Below are 15,375 nucleotides of genomic sequence, written 5' to 3' on the forward strand. Positions count from 1 at the left end.
ATAGTAAGCAGAACTTAAATTTTCGTTGCCCAAAGTTACAGAGATGGTCAGTTTATTGGGCAATGCCAGATTTTTGACTACATTAAATCTATCTTCTATAATGGCTTAATTCAAATGCATGACAGCCACACAAAGTCTGATATCCCCAGAAAGTTTGGTAAGCACTACAAGGGGAGCTATCCATCGAGCAGCTTCCACTGTTTGAATTTAAGCGATTACGGTCTGAAGGCATTATTGAGTGTGTTCTGCATCTTGCAAACTAAAAGGTATGTTTCTTACCTTGCAAGAAACAGGCAAAGCATCTTTCTTTAAGCCAACATGATGTTTGCTTCCTTTGATACAACCTAGTCTTAAATCAAATACATAAGGAAATTAATCTATCAATTCATTATTCACAATTCTAACTTTGCAAACCTATACCCGAGAGACCGAGTTGGTATCAGGAATTTATTTAGATCCTCTTTGTTGGTGTGGCCAATTCAAGTTATCTCCCTTTACTGGTACATAAATGTACAAGTTACTTACCTTTGGAAATGATATATCTGGTAGAGACATATTCTAGTTGCAGATTCCTTACCAACCCACCCATCCTCTTCCCCACTTGCAAACTGATTTCTAGGGACATGACTTCCCCATTCAGGGCCTTGGCTCTGGTGCACCAATTTCAGTGTTCTTTGCGGCTCTGCGCTATGGCATGGAAAGTCATGAATAGAAACAGACACCGCCTCAGCACAGTTATGTCAATGTACTACTCCCAATGTCATCATGGTGACTACAATGCCGCCGCCCGCGAAGTTGACCGACTCCACCTAATGACACGCTAGAGTATTGCTCGAAGAAAACATCTCCGGATCCAGTCTGACGCCTGGGGCAAATTCTGTTTTCTTCTGCCAATACCCTTGCGTGTCGGTAGGTGGAGTCGAGACCCTTAAGGAATAAATAACCTTTAAGTCTCCTTATTGTTAGTTGATCGGCTATTTCAGCCTTTCTTAGGTTGCCTGATCAGCCTTCACTCTTTAAGGGTGCCCAAAGAAGAGTCTTGCTAGGCTAAAGAGAGAATGAACAAAAGAGCCTCAGAAAGAGGAACAGAGAGGGGATCAACAGATTTGTTGGTACAACATGCCACAAATTTATGCCAATGACAGGCGTTCCTCCATCAAAATGTTATCTTGGCAGCCAGGCGTATACCATCACAGACTTCAGGTTGCAGGCCACAAACCGTCAACTGCCACCACTCAATCTCCACGCATGAAGACGGAGATTGGACAGGGTCAGGTGGAGAACCATCCCCCTGCTGCTGCAACAGAAGATCCTTCTGAAGGGACAGTCTGAGTGGAGGATCGGTGGCCATGCTCAATAGCTCTGCATACTATACCCTTCATGCCCAGTCCAGAGCCACCAAGATGACTTGGTCCCGGTCATTCATGATCTTTTTGAGAACTCAGGGCAAAAGTAGTATAGGTGGAAAGGAGGGTGGAGTTCCACTTAAGATGAAAAGCATCTCCGAGCAACTGCCGCCTTAGCTGTTTTGCGTGTTGGAGTTTCTGACATTGCGCATTCTCTGGGGAGGCAAACACATCTAACCAAGGCTCTCCCCACTGCTGAAAGAGGACTTGTGCCACCTCCAGACGGAGACACCATTTGTGAATGAATGCCAGGGCATACAAACTCAGCTGTTGATGCATAGCCAAAGAGCCTGCCAGTTGTTGAACCACCAGGCTAATGTCCTCATGTGCCAGCCATGTCCAGAGGCGCAGTGCCTCAGAGCGGAGTAGGGTCCTGGACCCTTTATCATGTTTGTTGCAGTACCACATGACGGTAGTGTTGTCTGTGAACACTTGCACTACTTTCCCTTTGAGAGAGGAAAGAAATGCTTTCAACGCAAGCCCGATCTCCCGGAGATCCAGAAGATTGATATGGAGCTCAGACTCAGACTAATGGAGGAATGGTTGGTGGGGCAGACTCGAAGGGGAGGGAATAGCCCCTCTGAACTATCTGCAAAACCTACCTGTCCTTAGTGATGGATTCCCAGTGAGGCAGGTGGTGGTGAATCCAACCGCCAGCTAGACCACAGGAAGGGGATGGACTAGGAGAATTTGGAGGCTGCAGCAGAGGCAGGGGCGGTCTGGGCAGACCTCTGGTTCCCTGTCCGACAACCACGTGGGATTCCACGCCCCCGGACACACAGAAGCTGAACAGCATGGGTGGCACGGTGGCTTGGAAAGGGACGTAATAGGGGGCCCCTTCTGTGGCCACAAAAGGGGTGAAAGGCAGGCTGTTGGGGGCGAGGGGCAGTGGAAAGGCCGAGGGACTGAGCCGTAGCCTGGGAGTCCTCTAACCTCTCCAGAGCAGAGTCCGCCTTGTCGCCCTTTTATGGACATTCCAGATGGGAGCCATCAGAGTCTTTTGGACCTCCCCTGAGAAACCAGATGTATGTAACCAGGCGTGGTGCCTCAAGGCCCCCGTCGTCGCAACCGATCTAACTAGAGAGTCAGTCCTGTCCAGCCCACATCTGATACTGAACTTTGCCACATCTCTCCCATCGGTGACAGCTTGGGAGACCATACCGGAGGAGGCCCGTGTTATCTGCGGCAGAACTTGCACGACCGTATCCCACAGAGGGTGGGTATAGAAGGCCAAAAGGCATGCGTTCTTCACAGTCTCACACTTAGATCAGTGAACAAGATGTTTTCTTCCTCCAAATTGTTTCAGCTTTTTGATTCCCTATCCGGAGGTGTGGAAAGGAGTGCACCCAAGGATGAGGATGCCTGGATGACAAGGCTCTCATGCAATGGTCCAGACCCAACACCCCATGCCTGCTACCATGCGCCTGCCCTGAACAACCCTAAATTCCTGTTCCAACACAGGGGCTCCCGTGAAAAGGACTAAGTACCCTAAAGGACATTGGTGAGGGCTTCATTGAAGCACCTCTGAGTCTCTTCTTCCATTCAACCAGGGGCTTCCACATCTGTCAGGAGATTAGACCTGACCTCTAAAGTAGGAAGCTCAAGACCAAGGACCTCAGCTGCCCTACTGAACACCAGGCCATAAGTTCCTCTCTCCACCGTAGCCATGGTAGGAGGAGACAGCATGCCAACGTCAGGAGAAGTATCCAGACCACTGGCTTCGCCCAATTCCTGTGCCCAGTCCATAGTAGTGACTGGGCCCTTATTCATAAGGGTCCAGGGACCCCTCCAATTCCTCACCATATTTGTACCCATAGGAAAAAGGGTCCGAATCCGACCTGGGGTGAAAAGGCCCCTTCACAGCTGAAGGTAGCATCGGCCGACGCCGCTCCGACTCAGAGTCGTCAGGGATAAGAATTGAGTCGACGTCGATAGGGAGCACCACCAATGTCGGGAGCGTCAATAATCGACCCGGTGCCGGGGAAGGTCTCAAGGGTGTGACAGGCATGGATCCACACACAGATCTGGAGGTGACCTCGGTGGCCGGGGCCGAAGCTGCCGGCGCAGAACCCGAAGGCCCCTCAGCCGAACCCCTTGGGCCTGAAGGTGCCGTATCTGGGTCAGCCTGCCCAAATATGAGGCGCATGGCCTCGTAAAACTGTCTTAGTTGGGCGGGAGTTGCTCTGGCTCCGGGAAACTCGGGGAGGCCTGGAGACGACCCAGTCGCAGGCTCCAAGGATGGAGGCCTAGTGCGTGGACGCTCTTCCCGCGTCGCGTGGGCTGAGCGACGGGTCAAAGTCAGAGAGCGATGGGACTTCTTCTAAATCCTCGGGTCAAGGTAAGAAGACAAGTGGTGATGACTGCGACCAATCTCAAGACTTTCCTCTCTAACGAGACCAGGACCTACGCGGAGTCGAGTTCCGGCCTGCCATTAACTTTAGGGACCCTCCCTCAAAGCATTCGGGTGCATGGCCCAGCACACGGAGCACGACTTCGTATTGCCTCGAGCGCGACCACGACCCGGTGACGGATCCTCATCGTGTTTGTCTGACATCGTCTGATGGCAGTCCTCACAAGGCTTGAACCCGGTCTTCGGGGGACATCCTCGACGCACCAAAGTCACACAGAAAAAACTCGACAAAACAGTCGAATTTGGCCAAAAATTTGCCAGGGTAGCTCTTCTCCCGATCAGTGCGTGGCGCGGAAAGAAAAGAACTGACGTCACTGGGAGTAGTACATAGACGTCGCCCTTGTGCAAAGTCAGTAGGCGTTGTGGTCGCTGAGATGAGTCGACAGACGCCACCTACCGACGCGCAAGTGTATTGCTCGAAGAAAAATCTCCGGATCCAGTCTGACGCCTGGGGGAAAATTCTAAGGTAAGGAATCTGCAACTAGAAGTCTCTATCAGATATGCCAGGCAACTTGATAGCCTGGTCAGAGAGGAGAATATTGTAGATGCTATATAATATGAGCTGACCTGATGAATCATTAAGCCCAACTGTGATTTTAATGTTTACAAATGCAAGCCGTACAATAAAACATAACTTAATGCAAAGCTCAAACAATAAAGGTTCTGGAAAGTTTGTTATTCAACTCTCAATAAACTTTCAATGTCACAAATCAAAACATCCTTTTGCTGGTTCACCGTGGCCTATGTAATCATATAACACGTTATTGTTCATGCATCTAGTTTTGTTCTAGCGCCTCTGAAAGACATTAGTATAGAGGGTGCTGAATTACAGTAGTAAGGTCATATAGAGGGTTACTGGTTAGGTGTTATGGCAATATGGTGTTATGTTTTCAGCCAATCAGCTCACATGAAAAATAGCTGAATCACTGGTGTAAGCAAAGAAAACATTTCTGTTGATAAGGGTTTTTATACTTAATTTCATAGAACACTGATTTGGGGGGGAGGGGGGGTGAGAATACTTTTCTGTTCTAGTAGTGATGCCGTCCCTTACTCTCCCGATTTGGATGACCACTTGGGACCTAAAATAATTTCTGATTCGGCAATCTCTGTATAACTTTGCCATGAAGGCTCTCAATGAAGTGTTACTTTCTCTCTTAATTTTGAATTATGTAATGAAACCCTCTAACTTTCCCATTGATCTGCAACTCTATACATGGGCCCACTCAACAACTAACTTAATTGTATTTTCTGCTTTTTTATGGATTTCATGAAATTGAGGTTTAACGCCGTCTCCGATCCATTGAATGTAGGGAGTCTGTGGATGAGGGTACCCCGAAATTGTTACACAAACCAATCAAACTTTTAATACAATGTCAACTTTGGCCCCGCTATATGTGTGGTGATAATTCTAGAGGCGGATTGGGAACCCACTAATGTCTGCAGTTATTACAGGGTGAAGAATCTGCACTCAGTTGTAAGTTGAGCAGACTACGATGAGGAATTGTGCACAATATACTCATGTTGGTTGAAGTTGCATGAAATTCTAGTTTTCACAAGATGAAGTTTTGCGCAATCATTTTACCTTCCATAAATTATGGCTTCAAACTCTCACTTCTAGTTCAGGTTGTCCCTAATTTGTAATCTAATTTTGAGTGAAAACCTAAAGGTTGCACTCTCTTTCTTCATGCCTCTTGTGTCATTCCACTTGTGAGTTTGCAAAGTTGACTTACACCCCTTGTGGCAGAATAATAGAGGTTAGTTCCAAGGTCAATACATGCATACCCTTGAGCTGGGGAACAGAGAGCAAGGCTGGGTCGGTCCTTCAGGACTCAAACAATATGTTTGACTTCATGATAATAGCTTTAAGTCTGTGCATTAGCCTGCTGAGCTACCCGTCCTAACTTAAAAAGCCGATCCTCTCTACTGTGCTTTCATGCAATCATTAACAGCTATATCTAAAAGCCAGGAAGACACAAGCTGCTTGACATTAACTTCATGCGCCTTGACCCAGGAGGGGAGGAAAGCGGCGAGCCCGAGTGTGTTCAAGAATGACTTCATTGCTGGAGGCAGGCCAGGGATTGCATTCCATCTCCCCTCCTCATTTATATAATGTGCGTCCGTCTGTCAGATGACATCATCCTTCTTCCTCTGATAGAATGTACCACCGGCTTCCGTGAGGTTTTTGGTTGCTGCTCAGTGTTTGTAGGTCTAGATACGGATGCGATTGGGTAGGTGGGGGAGGGCATGAGAAAAACAAACCATCAGCAAGCTCTGTAAGTCCGAAAATATCTGTCACTTGGAAGACAAAGTATGTCGGCAAATTGGTCGGGCATGTGTTCCAGTTCTGTGCCCGCCTGCCTAATTCCGTATAAAAATCAGTCTCGCATGAGAATAGTAAATCGAAGCGCTTCCCGACCTATAGCTGAATTTGACAGTAGAGGGCCCTCGTGTACTGTCATGTCCAACATTATAAACCTGAACAAGGAAGTAGAAGGCCCGTCCTAGGGTTTGAGGTGCCCCAGGCAGAATAGGAACATGTGACGGCCCTGTCAAATGTGACAAACAGGAAGTAACAGTATAGGAAGGGACATTAACTAAAAACAGATTCTTGCAAAGCTGCTTCAACAATTCCAAAATATATCTACATCGTGTATATTTTTATAGCCATTTTTGTGATATCTAAATATTAATGCTAATATTATCTATGTCCACATACAGCTTTAAAATAAAATTTATATTTTTTTTAATCAAACTGGCAGAAAAAGCTAGGCCTAGGTCTCTCCAAAACTGATATGATTTCTACAATGTTCACCAATAATTATGCCATAATCTGGAAACAAACATTTTAAGTCAGATTGTTCCAGAACTATACAGTGTGGCTTCAAGTGACTCCAGAGCCCCTTTATGCTAGTAAAGTTCAAGATAAGGTATTTGTGTTGATTCCTCATGCCTGCTGAAACTCATCCCATCTAGCATGTAGCTGTTTGAGTGACCTGCAAGAACTGCAGCAAACAGAATATAAGAGGAGACAGCCACTCAACACAAATGTCATACACAGGTTAATATACTGGCAGGCAGAAGCACCAAAAACTGGCCCACACCTGCTCACAGAGCACGTAAACATAGTTCTGTTCTTTACTTTCAAACTCCATCTTTAAAAGATGCAATTGCTAACTTTAAGCCATCCATTACATACATCTTTGGAGACAAAAAGGCTGGCTCACACTGTGTTTTCCTCAGTCACAATGGCTTTGACAAACTATCACTAATGTACATCATTACCAAAAGTAAGTAACTTTTACAAGTTACTTACCTTCGGTAACAATATATCTGCAACTAGAATGTCTCTACCAGATTCCTTACCTTCGAATTTCCCCAGGGGTCATACTGGATCAAGAGATTTTTTCTTCGAGCAGTATCCCTGCGCGCTGGTAGGTGGCGTTGGTTGACTCTGCGGGCATTGTTGGTGTAGTGGTCGCCATGATGATGTTGCGGTCGTATATAGGCGCAACCCCGGTGCACTGACGTCAGTTCCTTTTCCCGACCTTCATGGCTCCGTGCTACTGGCGTGGAAAAACACTGAGAATGATGTGTCAAAACTAAGGCCTTTAGAGGGAAGTACCTGTCCCTAGAAATCAGTTCGTAGTGCAGGGAGGATGGGTGGGTCGGTAAGGAATCTATCAGATGTACAAGTTCCTTACCTTCGGTATTGAAATATCTGATTGCAACTAGAATATGTCTCTGATTCCTTACCTTCGAATAGATACCGGAGCAATACCATCCCCGGCGGTTGGCCGCAAACTAAGCTCACTCCAAAAGGTCCTGAAGGACCGAATGGCCAAAATAGCCGTCCCTGCGGATCTGACTGTCCAGGCAGTAATGCTTGGTGAATGTATGTAAGGACGCCCACGTTGCGGCTTGGAAGATAGCATGCTGAGTTCCAGTCCCGGATAACGCTGTGGTAACAGCAGTTACACTGGTTGAATGAGCACGCAAACCCTCAGGGGGTTGCTTTTTCACCAAAGCGTAGCACATCTTGATGCAGAGGACTACCCATCGCAAGATGGTCCTCTTCTACACCACCTTCCTTTTCTTCACACCTACCTAGCCCACAAAGAGTTGATGTCCACCCGGAAGTCTTTGGTACAATCAAGGTAGAACACCATCTGGATCCAAAAAGAGCGTTGGCGGAGTCTCCCCTCCTCATGAGAGGGATGTGGGGTTGCGTAAAAAGTAGGCATGGTGATAGATTGGTGCTTCTTACTAGGCCTCCTTTCTTCCCAAAGTGGTCACGCCCTTTCACGTAGGCCACTTTCTTCGAAGCCACCATTCCTATCGGCGCGTCCTAACAAAGAGCCTGAAGCTCACTTAACATGGCAAACAACCCTTAAAACAGCTATAACTTTTGCTTGCAGGGTAAGAGCCATAAAGAACTGTTGTGTGCCCTTTTCTAGCCGCTCGACATGAGGTATGTGAGGACCAAGTTCAAATCCCACTGGGGCATGATGAACAGGAGGAAACATACGAGTGAGGACTTTTCAAATCTCCCACTGGCCGTTCAATGTGCAGGCTCAGCCAGCCATCTGAAAATGCAGAACGCTAAGGAAAAGCATCAGTATTTCAAGTGTCTGTTTTATGAAGTAGCTTTTAGATTGTTAGCCTCGAATGGAATATTTCTGTTTATGCCAGTTTTCACACACCTGTACAATCCCGGGCACAAAAGAAGGGGGCAATTTAAAAACAGGAATTTAAGCATTTTTTCCAGAAGGGAGATAAAGAGTTGAATTGGTGCTAGGTAGATCTGTAACGGAAATATTTTGGAGAACACAGGGGAGGCTTTTGTTCGTGCGTGCGCTACATATGCCAAGCAGACCAAGTCTGGCAGGAATGCAGTGTGCAGTTAAAAACAGAATATCCCCAATTACTTTGTTTGAGTGTATAGATGCAAGACGTTTTTGGGAAATTTATTGAAGGGATGCATCCAAACGACCATCGTAAAGTGCCATAAGGTCTTGTTGCTGTTAGAAAGCCCTGTATAACTGCAGGAATTTTTTTTTTACACACTGTAATGAAACCGCAGAAGCAATGTGCTCCTCCTATAAGAGATTCTATTGTGGGTTCACAGGTGCCATTGTTTTTAAATGAGCAAAAACAAAACAATTCAGCAATTATTGCCAAGTCTTCTTTTCTCACTTCAAAAAGAAAACAATCTGCACTTTTTTTTTGTCCACCTCTTCTTCTGTTTTGCCAGTCACACGCCTTCAGTTTGCAGGGCACTAGAAGTTAAGAGAAGAAAATAGTACCTCAATCACGTTGGGTGCAGAGGAGGGGCGCTGATTAAGTTGAATCATTCAGTTCTTGGTCCCTTCTCCACAGATGGGAACGGAAATGATATTGCCTCCAATGATTAATTACAAGCCTGTAAAGAAGAGTGCCAGCAAGCTAACAAATAGTAAGCCACAGGCGGGCTTCCAAGCCCTTTTCTAATTATAACAGGCCTTCTTTAGGGTTGAGCCCGCGATAGGCATGCGCTTCCGCATGCTTATCATGAGCAAAATGCTGATCTGTTGTTTCTCAATTTAGCCATCTCAGCAACACCACTAGGTGGCACCAAATGCTGTTTTTCACTTTTCCTAGAATTACATTTCTCTTCAAATATGACCCTGTTTCTTGGATCATAAACCTAACAGAGGAAACTCTGAAGTTAGAAGCTGTAGTGGGCGTGGACCAAAACTATCAACTCACATGCAGGAATGAGGAATGGGAAGAGAGAGACCTGTCCCGTTGTTCAGTCATCTGGTTATGCACCTGCCTTGCGTTATTTGGATTTAATGTTATCATCTATGTAGCAGAGTTTGGTGGCCTGCAAAGGTGTAAATGATCTCCTTAGTATGTGCTTTAGTTACCAGTGAGGCGTAGGTCCTCACCTCTGATAACCCGATGGTAGACACCCGGTTACAGGCATTTTATTTTAAGATTCAGCAGGCACTCATCCGAGTCAAGAAAATGCTGAATCAATGCAAATCCGGGGAGATTTTATGGCTATCGCCTCGGTTACGCTTCATCGCCCGAGCCGACAAACCCATACCCCCAGGGCACTCAGGAGAGGAACGGCATTGAAGGAATGGCGCATTCTGCGTCTGACGTCAGAGGAGAGCTTGAAATGGAAGACGGACACCGGACTAAGTCGTCGGAGAAGCAGGAAGGAACTCTGCCATCGAGGACAGCGGAGAAGGAGACGCCGCTAGTGCCGAAAGACGGGGAGTCCAAAGAGAAGGAAGCCCGTGACGAGAACCCGAGGGAGCTGGAGGATGGAGAGCCACTGTACCGGGCGCAAAAGAACTTCAAGGAGACGCCGGGGAACCACGGAGGGGCCCGCCACGTCCCAGGAGGGGCGTGGTGTTCTCAGGTACGATCGTACCTTAAGCTTCCTTTTCTACCTAAATGGTTACCGGGCAGGAGGAAGTCTAGTGGGGCTGAAGGGAGGAGTGGGGAAAGGTGCTGTAAAGAAGAGTAGGTACTTTGTGGGTTTAATCGTTTCAAGTGGCTCAAACAACTGTGTTAAAACACCACCCCCAGCTATAAAAAGTCACTAAAAGAGAGAGAGAGAGAAAATACTCACGGGAAGGTGAATTCACTATCGAGATAAACACCCCACCACAACCCTGCACCCCTACCCTCCCACTACCCCTACTAACCATCTTAAAACCCCCTGAAACCAACCTCTACACTTACCTGTTGTCCCGTTCTTTCTGTTTTGGGGAAACCGGTCCATCATCACGGGAGAGAAGATCAGACCCTATTCCAGCAACGGACAGACACAGTTAGGATGTTTTACTTCTTTTAGGTGTTTGCTTGCTAGTGAGTTCACCAGGGCGATAAGATCTCCATCCAAACAAGAAAACCCAGCAAAGAGATAAGAAGGAACTGGAAAACCAATAATAATCAAGAAATTATCCAACCAAAACCCGGGGCCTATGGCATTATTCCAATATCCATCCCATATAGACTTAAAACCCATTACAATGCCATAGTATGAACCTTATATCTAATGGCGCATGCCAGCCAAGCCTGAACCGCCTTCCAACAGTCACTTTGCCCTTGCATCAATTCATGCATCCCTATATCTAACCACCCATCTATTATTCCATAAATCATCCATCTGTCCATCCAACCATTCATCCATTGAACCAGTCAAACATCTTGACCTCCTTACAAAACTTTCCTTCCATGCAACCATCTCTTCAACCATCCATCCTTACACCCTCCAATCCATCATTTTACCCATTCATCATTTCACATTTTCATCCATGTTTTCACCAGTCCATCCTCTCACTATTCCATACACCCTTTCACTCTTCCATCCGCCCTTTCTCCCCTAATCACCTTCCCATCCACCCTACCACCCATTGATCCCTCCATCCTTTCACCTATCTGGTCTTCCCCCCATATATCCATTCACCTCTCTCTCCAGGATTCTTTCTTTACCTCCCACCTTACTTTTTTTTCTCACACTTCTCTCCACCACCTCTTCTTCTGTTTTGCATACGACTAACAATTTTTGTTACTATTTCACAAATTACCTTTATTGGTCTCTGTGAGCTTCTGCTCGCAAAGGGCTGCCAAGTGCAAATTCCACTATATAGGAAAAATATGACATGAGGGTGGATGCAGACAGAAAAGGCCTCTCAATCTGAGCTAGTCAACCTTTTAGTGAGAATAGCCTTAGCAGACCACCAGCCCAAGTGGCAACCCAAACATAAGAAGCTAGAGTGGTGAGCTCAAGATGCTATTGGATAGAAGTGAGCTGACATCTTTCGGTGGCGTACTGCTGCTGCCTGTGCAACAGGAAGGGCGAGATGTCAGACCAGACCTCACCATCTGGGACATTGTGGTCTCTAGAGTGTCAAAGGTGCGGCAGAAGCGGGGCGTGACACATTCTGAAGGGGGAACCCATCATTTTATGAAGGGCCCCTTAGGTTCTCATAGCGCACTGATATTCATTGTTTTGGGATTTAATGGGTCTCTCTGGGACTGGGGCAACACAAAGGGTTGGAGCCCCCTGTAGCTCGGAGGCCTGCCTTATGCCCCTGGCGTTGCCCGGACAGGATCCTGCAAGGCGAGCTGAGCTTCAAGGGCTGTCCCGACATCTACATTGTGAGCACCTGTGACAAATTCGCCCAAAACAACCAAGTAAATAGTGCTCACAGTAGTCAGTACCCAGAGTTTGTTGGTTCCCCTGGAGGAGACCAAGAAATTAGCCAAAATAGAGCGAAAATGTTGTTTTAATTGTATTTTTTTTTTTTAATGGGAAAATGGGCTGCCGAAGAAGGCTTTTTTTCCCCTGAAAATGGTGATTTTAGCACTGCAAACCCTTTGTTGATGCCATCTTCCCAGCTTTCAGGAACAGGCAGTAAAAATGGGGTATGTCCCAGTAAAATGTCAAAATTGTGTTGAAAAATGTGGTTTTCTGATTCAAGCCTATTTTTTGTGCTTTCAGCCTCCTTCCAGTTAGTGACAGAAATGGGTGTGAAACCAATGCTGGATCCCGGAACACGTCTACTTTTCAGAAAGGTTTAAACATTCTGAATTTACCAAGGGGTCATTTGTGTAGATCCTACAAGGTTTTCCTACAGAAAATAACAGCTGAAATAAAAACATATTAAAATAGAGAGAAATGGCTGTTTCCTCACCTCAGTGTTTGACATCTCAGGAAAAAGTTACAGAGTAAGATTGTTGACAGTAATATACCGGTACATCTGCTGGACTCTTCTGGTTGTGGGGATATATAAGGCTTGTAGGTTCATCAAGAACCCTAGGTACCCAGAGCCAATAAATGAGCTGCACCTTGCAATGGGTTTTCATTCTATACCGGGTATACAGCAAATCATTTGCTGAAATATAAAGAGTGAAAAATAGGTATCAAGAAAACCTTTGTATTTCCAAAATGGCCACAAGATAAGGTGTTGAGAAGCAGTAGTTATTTACAGATCTCTGCTATTTGAGAAATGCCCTGTAATTCACATGCTTGAATTCGGGGGTGCCCATACAGTCTTCTTTCATACACTGTCTTGCATTTGGAAGGAAAAATGTAGAGAAAGACAAGGAGCAATAACACTTGTTCTGCTATTCTGTGTTCCCCCAAGTCTCCAGATAAACATGGTACCTCACTTGTGTGATTTATTCCTGTTGCGGGCACTAGGCCTACCCACACAACGGTCAATGCTGGTCCTTACATGAGGGCAACTGTTTGCATCAGGAAAGGATCACCCCATGGTCGACACTAGGTACAGGCACTCAAGTGGGGTAGTGTTTTTATCAGGACAGGTGGGGAAACACTGGGTGGTAAGAATTTTGTGGAACCCAGCATATTCCTGTAATTAATTTTTTCTTGCATTTCTGTTACACAGAGTTTTTATTCAACATTTCAGCTTTGCAGGGTATTCTGGGTAAGAAAACTTTGGGAAATCCCCACAAGTCACACCTCTGTGGACTCCCCCGGATGTCTAGTTTTCAGAAATGTCTGGGTTTGGTATGTTTCCCTATATGGCCGCCTAGCCCTGGACCAAAACGAGCATTGGCCTGCCTTACAAAACCAGTTTGTTTTGTGATAGATCAAATCGTATTGTGGAGACATGAAACTGGTCAGTGGAATTTGGGGCTTAACTAAATTGGAGCGCTCCCAAGAGAGCACTCTCTGTGCTTGCCACCGCATGCACCTGCCCTCTGGGTTGGGCTAACCCGCTATTGTCCCGCTGCACAGACTGTGCTTGATGAGGACAGTCCTGCTGTCCCTTCGCAACTTCTTCAGAATCACTGGAAGAGGAGCTATCGAATGGGACTCATCCAACTGAAAAATCACTCCCAGAGTCTGCGCCATTGCCATATCCCTCAGATGCTTTCTCAGGATCAGAGACTTAAGGCTTGAGCAGCAGAGGACAGCTCTGACATAATATCTGCTTCCTAACTTGGAATCTCATTGGATGACTATAACCCATCTCTTCTACTAGCTAAACTGTCTCTCTAAATCACTAGCCTATGTAGACAGTCACAAAATTGCTGGTGTGTGTGTGTGTGTGTGTGACGACTGGTATGTGAGTAGGTAAAGAAATAGTGTGTCTCTTCTGTTTTTTTGTGTGTCTTGAGAGAACATGCTGAATGAGGGAAGAAGCGAAGGTAAGTTGACCTCTACTGTTGCAGATATCTCACACACAGTCTTTAGCGCCTCTAGCGCCCAGTCCAACAATCATTATTGGTGCTCCCACTCCCATGATTCCTCCTCGGATTCCCTCACTACCACCTAGCAAAAGTGCCATTCATCTCTTCATAGCCCCCCAGCACATACATTTCATTTGTATTATAGCGCAGGTAATGGCTGGCTTTACTAATCCACTCAGCTATTCAGATATAATACAGTTTTGCTCTTTTCAGTAGGCGTATAAACCTTCTGCGCTCCTTTATGGCATCAAAACTGCCACTAGACAAAAGTCAGATCCAATCCTTTTCTAGCAGAAACATAATATCAAGAGTTACTTGACTTCTTTATTGCTGCCTAAAAGCTACAGTTGAAACACGTCGGTTGAAGTATGTGCATTGCTTTGAAGACGCAAGCTGCAACTGCAAGAGAACGGGTGGCGTATAGATATAAAGAGATCAGTTTTATATTTATATATATGTTTGGGTGCGGTATTCCTGGGGGCCAGTCGCAGCCACCAGGGAAACCACACACGTTGATGCTCTCCCCCTCTCTCTCTATATATATATATATATATATATATATATATATATATATATATATATCTATATAGACAGATAAAAAAATACATATGTATATGTGTGTATATATATATATATACATATATATATATACACACACATACACAAACAGCTATATGGTTTCCTTGGGGTGATAGTGGCCCTTAGGGAAACCATAAAGCTGTTTAAAAAAAAAAATATTCCCCCCCCCCCCTCCGGTGTCGCCCTGCCTCCCGGTCCATTTCATTTTATTTTATTTTTTACCCCAAGGGATAAACCTACCTTTTAAAAAAAGGTTTGCAGAGGGGGCCGTTCCCCCTCCCCCTAAGTGAAATCCCTGGTGTCTAGTGGGGTTTTCCATCGGGAAGGCCGTTTGGGGCAGTTTTCCCCGCAGGAGCAGGAAGCGGTCACAAGGCTGCTTCCTGCTCCCGTGGGGAAAACTGCCCCAGATAGTGACGTCAGCGCAACGACACAAAGGGGTGGGTGGTGAGGCTGGAGGAGGAGACACAGAAGATCTTCCGTGTCTCCCAGGGTGTTTTTGAATAAAAAATAAAAATCCTTGGGTGTGATGCATCCAAGGGATTTTTTAACCCCCTCCCGGTGTCGGCCACTGGTCGTAACCTGCACCAGGGAGTTGGCCACTGGCCGGCGCCTACACTGACGCCCGCTCTAAAGCAGTTAATTAAAAAAGAATGCCACCTTGGCCCAAACGGGTTCATTAAGGGCGTGACCAATCTCTCCTGGGCAACACTAGGGTAGGCCTAGAAAATGTGGACCATCAAAAGGCCCCTCAAGGCTGCCGGG

The sequence above is a fragment of the Pleurodeles waltl genome, chromosome 3_1, assembly GCF_031143425.1.
Source record: "Pleurodeles waltl isolate 20211129_DDA chromosome 3_1, aPleWal1.hap1.20221129, whole genome shotgun sequence".
In the NCBI taxonomy this organism is placed as follows: Eukaryota; Metazoa; Chordata; class Amphibia; order Caudata; family Salamandridae; genus Pleurodeles; species Pleurodeles waltl.